This window comes from Canis lupus, chromosome 6, assembly GCF_048164855.1.
Source record: "Canis lupus baileyi chromosome 6, mCanLup2.hap1, whole genome shotgun sequence".
NCBI lineage: Eukaryota > Metazoa > Chordata > Mammalia > Carnivora > Canidae > Canis > Canis lupus.
Window position 1 is genome coordinate 74,654,261 of NC_132843.1, and position 9,608 is coordinate 74,663,868.

Below are 9,608 nucleotides of genomic sequence, written 5' to 3' on the forward strand. Positions count from 1 at the left end.
CTTGTATTATTCAATTTGATTCAACACACATTTATCCAGTGCTTATTTTATGCCAAGCCCTAAGCCAGACACTAAGCAGTGCAAGGAAAAACATTAAACAGTACCTGCCCTAGGGGAGCTCATGCTCTCACCAAGGAGACAGAAACATAAATACTTATGATGCAAAGGGAAAGAGGTCATAACAGAAGTTTATGCAAAATTCTATAGCTTACAATTAGGGGAAGCACTATGGAAACATCTAGATAAATGTGAGAAGATCAAGAATATTAGAAGGACAGCAGGACCCTCTCCCAGGAGTAAGTTAGGGAGGCTAGAAATCTCAGTTTAAGAGAAGCCCAGCACCTAGGCAGCCAACATGGCACAGAACACAAAAGCAGCCATTGTGTATGCTTGCTGCATCAATGAGCCTGAGGCCACCTTTGGGTCCCTATTAGGTCTGCTCATGGCCTTCAAGGATGACATAGGACCTCTTTTTCTCTGGTGGACAAATTCAGAGCTGCCTGGTGGGCCAATGGACCAGCAGAGCCTTGAGATCGGATGAAAAGGTGCCAGGTGCTTCCCAACCAAAATCACAAAACTATACCATACATACTAATGGTAGATTCTAGCCTGAGGCCTCAAACAAATAGATGGGGCCTCAGGGATCGTCAGGTCAGGCACTAGCCCAGATCAGCCGTTCTGCAAGACGCAGACGACAAATGGGAATGATGTTGAGTGAATCTAAGACATCCTTCTCCCTACAGCAGCACCAGGTCTTGTAAACCGTTGACCACAATGTAGAGGACCACGATGTAAAGGACCAGGGAAAAGGAGAAGACATCTCCAAGACTGAGCATTTACCCAGAAAGAATGAGTCACCAGTTCCTGACAAGATGGCAAACTAGCATAAGCTGCTAGCTTCCTCGCCCAAAATTAATGTTGGAGAGTCTACAGCAGAGAAAATAAGTCATGTATCTGAGGCTCTAAACATAAAACTGTGAGAAATCCCTGGGAGACAGAAGGCTCCTGACAACTGAGAATAGTTGTGTGTGTGAAAGGGACAGGTGGGTGTGTGAACAGGGGCGGGGGAGGAGCAACAGTGGGAGATTAGGTTGGATCTCAAGCTCTGGGCTTGTATGTCCTCCCCCACCCACGCCCGCACCCCCACAAACACACCCACCCCACCCCCCGACCCCACAGAGAGCTCCTTGAGATAACCACTGTCTACTTAGAACAAGCAGCATCACAATCCAGGCATCTGGGGATTCCAAGTATTAGAGAAATCCTAAAACTCTCCTGGGATAAGAGTTAATGGAACCAGTAGTGTGCTTCCAGTCACCCAGGGGCTCTCTGCCTTGGAACTCATGCCTTCTCTCTTCTTTAAATGCACAGGAAGGTGACAAACTAGGATTTCAGACCCTCCCCACTACACATTACAAACAGAATAACAGTATCCACAGGGGAACACAAGTTTATAGGTCAACGTAATTTGACACTGGGGAATAATACCACTCTAAAAGAAAGATAACAAACGGAGCATCATGCATCTCATGAAGCAGGATAATTGGGAAAGATGGACCAAGATTTTAAAATAAGCATAATAAATATTCTGAACCAAAGAGACACTATTGAAATATGAAGTAGGTGGAAGTCATAAAAAATAAACTAATAGGAATATTGTGTATGAATAATAATTGAAATAAATTGAAGGGATAAATAGCTGGATGAATAACCCTAAAGAGACAGAATGTGTAAACTGGAAGATCATATTGAGAAGTTCTCCTAGAAAGCATCAGAAAAAATACAACGGTAGAAAAAAAATTTTTTTTAATTTATTCATGAGAGACAGAGAGAGAGAGAGGGAGAAGCAGAGACACAGGCAGAAGGAGAAGCAGGCTTTCTGTAGGAAGCCCCATGCGGGACTTGATCCTGGGACTCCTGGGACCGCTGAGCGACCCAGGCATCCCAACTACAAAAATTTTTAAAGAAACATTAAGATAAGTCATAAGTAAGCAGAGGTACTGATGTCTAAATAATGGAATTCCAAAGAAGTGAGAAAAAAAGAAGGGAGGAAATATTTGAAGAAACAGGAATAAAAGATGAAAGACTCTAGACTGAAAGGATTTGTAGAGTCTCAAATAGGATAATAAAGAAAAAGCCACATGTAGACATATATTACTGAAATTAAGAAATCAAAGACACCAAAACAAAACAAAACAAAACAACAAAAACCCTCCAAGGTTCCAGAGAGTAAAAGAAGTCATCTAAAAAAAAGGTAAAGACTCAGGTTTTATCAGATTTCTGAACAGTATATTGGAAATCGGAACACACAGAGAAATATTTTCAAAGTATTAAAGGAAGAGAACATTGAACCTAGAATTTTATATATAGCCAAATTGTCATTTATATGCAAGAGTGCCACTGAGATATTTTCAGGCAGATGAGGTTTACCACAGTTATCCCATTTTGATAACTCTCTTGGAAGAGCACTCAAATAAAAAGAGAAATAAATCCAGGAAAGTGCTGCTAGAAAAATTCGATGGAAGAGTGATCAAATTCCTTAGTAAAGCTTGTCTAAAACAGCAAGTATCAAACAAAAGATTAAAAGAGAAAACACATATTTATAACCTTCAAAACTAAGATTTTAGACATTATCAAACACATAAACAGAAGTGCAGATTTTAAATTAAAGCCAACCACCACAAAAATAAAAATTGAAGATATAACTTCTACATAAGCATAAGAAAATGTTCCTATGTAATGGAAATCATAACAGAAGAAGAATTAAAAGCCAGAAAAATGTAGAATAAATGGAAAGTATGAAGTAATATGGCAGAAATAGGCCCAAGTGCATAGGGAAATGTATTATATGATAAAGGTGTCATCTTCAAATCACTTAGAAAAGATAGAATTTTAAATAAAGGATGCTGAGACAACTGGATAATCATTTGGAAAAACATAAAATTGGAATCATACCTCACACTCTGAAAATGGATCAGACACGTTTGATGTATCAGTGAAACCACCCAAGTATTAGAGGAAAACAGGTGAATTACGTTATAATTTTGGACTGAGAAAAGGCTTTCTCGTTATGAATCAAAATCCAAAATCAATAAAAGATCACTCAATTACATTTAAAAAAACCTTTTGCATGGCTAAAATCACCATAAGTAAAGTCAAAACCACATTATATACTGGGAAAATATATGCAGAGTGTATCACAGATAAAAAAAAGCTAATATCCTGGCATGTAAACAACTCACAAAAATCAAGGAGAAAAGTTCAAACAGACTAAACCAAAGAAGAAGGAAGGGGGAGGGAGAGAGAGTGAGAGAGAGAGGATATATATAATAAATATATAAAATGATCATTGGAATATGAGAAAATATGAGAAATGCCAATTAAAACTCACTGATAGCATTTTGCAGCTCCAAGACAGGCAAAATATCAAAAGCTTTATAAAACATTCTTTTGACAAGGATATGGGAAGACAGACACTCAAAGTTAACGCTGGTGGGAATGCAAAATGTTCCACCCCCACAGAAGGGATTTGGCAATTTCTAACACAACTACATATGCATTTCACCTGTTACCCAATAATCCTACGTACATGTATTTACTTTGAAGATCCATCTCTAAGAATAGGAAACAAAATGTGCACAAGGTGACTCATCGTAGAGTTATTTATAATAACAAAATATTGGGAATAATCTATATGCATACACACAGAACAGATTGGTAGAGTAAGTCATTGTATATGCATACCTTGACATAACATCCAACTGTAAAATTGAAAAACATCTCTATAAATTAATGTGAAGCAATTTCCAGGATATTTTTAAGTAAAAGACATGGATAGTATGCCATATATTTGTAAGAAGGAAAGTAAAATAAGAATATATGCCCATTCTTGCAAAAAAAAAAAAACATAGTTATATAAATCAGTGAAATCGGTTACCTGCAGGAAATGAGTCAAAACCATGAGGAAGTGCTTACGGGAGGGACAGAAACTTCTCTAAATGTATTATTTGTATAGTTTGGATTTTTGACCTATTTAAATATTTCACTACACGCACAAGAAAATAAAACTAAATCATCAAACATGGAGAGGGGGAAAAGACCCTAAAATTGAATGTGGATGGAAATAAATGAACTTATCTCTATATTAAATCAATAAGATAACCATACAGAAGGGAAAAACCAACCCAATTAATTAACTTTTGGGCATAGTATTTGGGCTCTACAGTCTCAGTGAGACATACTCTAAAAATAAGAACTGCACAGAAGTTTTGAACTGTATCCAACAGCACTGTTTTGATGGTGGTATGGGTATTGCGATTCTGAAACTATTTTGTATGTATTATGGCAACAAGGAAATGAGTAAATATACCAAAGCTCCTGAGAACCAGGGAGGTTGAAAACCTGTTGAGAGAATCAGTGTGCAAGAACGAGATACACATAAGGAAGGGGAAAAGAGAGTATTAGATTGGAATTAGAGGTGTGATTACCTGATTTTTTTAAGTATTCATTTTTCTCCAATCTTATTGAAATATACCTGAAGTGCACTAACCACACATACTTAAAACATGCAATATGTTCAGTTTTGACAAGTGTACATTCAAATAAAACCACCCTCACAAAAAGGATGGCAAACATCTCTGTCGTTCCCAAAAGTTTCTTGGTGCTCATCAAGATCCCTCCCTCCCTGTATCTCCATCTCCACAAAACCACTGATCCTTTTTCTGTCATTATAGTATAGAGTGCATTTTATGGAACTTTACAAAAACCAGACTATATAGTATATACTTTATTTTTTGCCTGATTCTCTCATTAAATATGATGATTGGAGATGCATGCATGTTGTGCATCAAAGCAGAGTCCTTTTTACTGTTTCAATTCCTAAAATTGAAATGGCTCTGTTATTAGGTTTATATAAGTTTGTAACTGTTATGTTTCCTAATGAATTGTCCTTTTTATGACATGTTCTTCTTTACCTCTAGTGATAATCTTTATCTTGAAGCCTATTTTATCTGATCTCAATATAGCCTTTCTTATGCTTATTATTTGCAAGAGATCTATTTCCTTTAAGTATTTGTATTTAAAGTGTGTCACCTGAAGTCACTCTTAGTAGGGACTTGCTTTTTTATCCACTCTCTGCATTGTAGTTGAAGGGTTTTGACCATTAGCATTTAATGTAATTAATATTGTTGGATTTTGTTCTACCATTTTACCATTTGTTTTACATTTTCCCTTTATTTTTTTGTATTTCTTATCCTCCCTTTCTAGTCTTCCTTGGGATTATGGAAATAATTTTTAGCATTCCATTTTAATTTGTCATTGGCATTCTGGCTAAATCACTTTGCATTGTTTTGTAGTTTTTTGCTGTAGATATTAAAAATATATATACTTCCATATTCTAGTAAAATATAGGCATTTTGCAATCATATAAACTCCTTTAGTACTCACCTCAACTGACCTTTATGTTATCATTGTCATTGTCATCGTCATTGTCGTTTGTATTTTATCATCACACATTGAAAATTCCACCAAATAAAAGGTTATAATCTTTGCTTTGGATGATCACATGGGGTTTTTAGAAACTCAAAGGGCATCTGGGTGGCTCAGATGCTCAGTTAAGCATCTGCCTTATGCTCGGGTCATGACTTCAGCGTCCTGGGATCAAGCCCTAAGTTGGGCTCCCTGCTGAACAGGGAGTCTGCTTCTCCCTCTCCCTCTTCCCACCTCCCATTCATGCTCTTTCACTACCTCTCTCAAATAAATAAAGAACATCTTTTTAAAAAATAAATAAAAAATTAAAAACTTAAAAGGAAAAAAGAAAAGGTCTCTTATATTTACTCAGATATTTGTTTCTATTTCTTTCTGTTTTTCTTCCTTCATTCCTCAAGACCAAACTGTCTTTTGCTATTATTTTCCTTCAACCTGATGAATTTCCTTTAACCAATCTCACAAACCAGGTATTCAGTGATAAATTCTCTTAGTTTTCTTTTATGTGAAAACAGCTTAATTTTGACTTCATACCTGGAGGATATTTTTGCTGGATATAGAATTCTGGGTTGACAGTTCTTTTCTTTCAGTACTTTAAAAATGATGTTCCATTGTCTTCTGACCTTCAGGGTTCTAACGAAAAAATCTCCTGTCATTAGAACTTTTGTTCCTTTATATGTAATGTGTAGTTTTTCCTCCAGCAGCTTTCAAAGGGTTATCTTCACCTTAACTTTCACCATTTCAATTATGATGGGTCTATGTGTAGTGTTCTTTAATTTTATACTGTTTGGAGTTCATTAAGGTCCTCGACTCTTGAATCTGCCAACATGAAAATACAATAAAAATCCAATAAGATATTACTGAGAGACTGAAGAGCAGATACAATGATGGCCCAGAAGAGGAGTAGTCAAATCTCCCATGTTGAAGCGGAAAAGATGCCAAGAATGCATGGAAGCTGGTATAGAGAGCACGGCAGATACAGTCTAGACATAGGGACTGTATGAGCAAAACCATGAAAGGTGAACATGCAGACCCAAGCTTTTTATTCTCCAGTGCTCTTCCACTTCACATCATCCTTAAAAAAAAAAAATTTATAACCAGCAGCTTTGTTTTGTGAAATTCTTTCTTTTTTTTAAGTTGACACAGAGAGCAAGACTTGAGCCGAGAATAAGAGTCAGATGCTTAACAACTAAGTCACCCAGGCGCCCTCCTGTTTTATGAAAATCTTAATGGCATCTTCAGATGCATTTTTTCTATCTTTTTTGCCTTTTTAAGAGCAGGAATAGCATTTCTTCCTTTCTCTGTATCTTCTGAGGATGCCTAACATAGGGCTTTACAAATGAAGACAAATCAACCAAAAAACAAACAAACAAAAAACAAACAAAAAACAAACAAACAAACAAACAAAAAAAACCCTTCTCTTTAAACAGCATGTAGGGACTGATTCTGGTTCATCACTTTATGAAAATACAGTCGCAGAACAAAGAAAATCATTTTTTCCTATTAAAAAACTTGCCTCTTTAGACAGTAACAAGTTAATTGGTTGAAGCAGTTTGAGACTCTTAGAAACAGAATAAGTAAAAAATTTCATTTTCTCACCCAAACTTATACCAATTAAAACTAACCCTCCAAACCTTAGATGTTTATCCAGCGTTAATTACTACATTTAAGGGGCTAAAATTAAGTGCTTTGTTGGTTTCTCTAGATAATTTACATATCATTACTTTACAATTCATGTTGCAATGATTTTTATTAAAATTAGTACATGAAAATGGAATAATATTACCTCTAAGCTTTCAGGACCCTAGGGTCAGAGTCATTTATTCTTTCTCCTTTAAAATTATAATTGTCAATTTAAAAAATATATATGTGGAACTTAATGATTTATTTTTAAAAGGAAAGCATGAAACAACAATGGGTTAGTATTTATGATTTCAGTGAGCTTGTATCAAGCCCACAATCGATGCTCTTTCATATAGAGGGCAAGAAGAAAAAATAGAAAGGAGCAGAGAAAAATCAGCTAGCGTAGAGAAGAGAAAGAAAGTTCAAAAAAAAAAAAAGGGGAAGTAAACAGAGGAAATGATGTTGACTTCTCCAATTTAACTGTGGAGCTCAAAGAATAGCCAAGTACCATTAGTGCTCCCAGGGACACCGTTTGGGAAACTCTGGTTATAGCCATCCTCAAACGAGAGCCAGGGGTACCATGTGTCATTAGTGCAAAAAAAGTGTGGGGTCCAAAAACAAAGACCCGAGCGCTATTTGGCAGCACATAGGCATCCACTACCTGCCAGTGGAGGGACGTGGCCCTGGGTGACCACAACCCAGTCCATGGCATGCTCTCCCACTGTCGCTTAGGAGAAGCCTAGCCAAAGCTAGTCTGCAGTCAAGGGGTTCAGTTTGAAAGGTTTTGTGAAGCACAGTTCACCCATGAGAGGTTTCTGCCGTTCATTCCGACTCTGGGCCCCTGGGAGCCTTCACACAAAGTTGGGAGAATGCTCTAGAAACGAGCTCCACTCTTGGGAGGCCAGCTCTCTCACTGTGCTCTGGGGGAAGCAGCACGATAGGAGCTAAGGAAACACAGATGCGCAGATCCTCCGCGATGCCCACCCATCCCAAAGGCAGGACTCATGAGTTCTGGCCATAGACTTCTCCGTTCCTCCTGTCTACCGTCCCCCATCTTCCCTTCCTCCGGTCCCACAGTGCTTGCGGCTGTCTCCTCTGCCTCCCTCCCTCCTCATCCTCATTTTCCCCCTTCCTCTCTCTCCTTTGAGGTCCTACAGGCCAATAGGGTCATTCTGATCAAATGGGAATCTGCCAGAATTTCCCCTGGGCCCTCTCTCCCACTCCTGATAAATCCACCCACCTGCCCCACTCCCTCCATCCCCAGCTCAAGACATCCCAGGCTCGCTGACAGAGGAGTCCGCGGGAGGGCTGAGGATGGGGCTGTTTGTTGCCCGTGTCACTGTATGTCTCTACGTTGGGGGCGGGTGGTTGTTCCTGGAGCAGAGTCTTCTCAGAAACCTTCTTTCCACTCACATCCCTCTGCAGAGAGGATCTGGCCGGTGTGACATTTCCTGACAGCTCTGACAGGCCTCAAGGAGACAATTAATGCCTCACAGCTGCCTCTACCGGGGGAAGGTGCTGGAAAAGGAGGAAGGCGGGGGAGGGAAGAGTGTAAATTTACAAAAAAAAAAAAAAAAAGTTTTAAAGTCATAGTAGAGACTAGGGAGGGAATGGAATCAGAATCTTACTGAACAAATTCCTCTTGGAATCCCCTCCAGGCCCCGAGAGTGGACAACCTGGGGCAAACTGATGGAATCACCGCAGAGAGAGACTAATAGCTCTGTGTCGGAGCTTCTGGAAAGAAGCAGAAGGCCAATGGCAGAGCCTCTGCCCTGGCCTGGAATCCTGAGCTGCTGGACCTTGAACCCTGCCCGCCTCACGGTGGTGGAGACGGAGGCCGCCTGAGGCTGAGGGCCCGGGCTGCCAGGGCCGGGGGGAGGGCGGGCAGCCCCTGGAGGGTGCTTTCCGATAAAAAGTCAGCGGGCCAGAGAGATGGGCGGGAGGGACTCCTTCCTTCCCAGACACCCCCACGTCTGCCTGGCCAGACAGATGGGCCTTCCTCTGGGCTTTATAGATTAATGCGTCCTTCTTATCAATTATGGAGACAAGAAAGTGTAATTTTCTCCCCATGTTTATACTGTTCAGGATTAATCTGCCTGTAAATGGATAATCTGTCAGCTTTCCGAGACACTGAAGTGGGTTGGGGGCGGGGCAGGAAACGGGGAAGAGATTTACCAGTGGGTAATGCCATCTGCTTTATTAGGTTGTTTTATAAACCTGACATTCAATTTGTTCTGGAGGACTTGGTGACGGATTATTCTGTAAATTCCCAAATAATTACGATTACCAGAGAAAGAGAAAAAAGGGGGAGAGGGAGGTGGGTTTGGAGGGGTGGGGGGTGGCCAGCAAGACCGTGAGTGATGGTTCCAGGGGATGGCATCCATCCCCGGCCCCCTCCAAGGGGGGCTGGAGGAGGGCTAGGCTCAGGGACCCGTGGAGGGGGGCGGGTGTTGACTGAAAGGGCCTGGGGAGCCCTTCCACCTGGGCCTCATCCCTTGTCT

At 39.8% G+C, this 9,608-nt stretch overlaps 1 long non-coding RNA gene across 1 annotated transcript; it reads left to right on the forward strand.

The window, feature by feature from the left end:
- Positions 1–172: 172 nt before the first annotated feature.
- On the forward strand, positions 173–9,276 carry LOC140634790 (uncharacterized). The gene is made up of 3 exons (XR_012032175.1): positions 173–296; positions 744–1,043; positions 8,766–9,276. It is a non-coding gene; the product is annotated as an uncharacterized lncRNA (long non-coding RNA).
- The last annotated feature ends 332 nt before the right edge of the window (positions 9,277–9,608 follow it).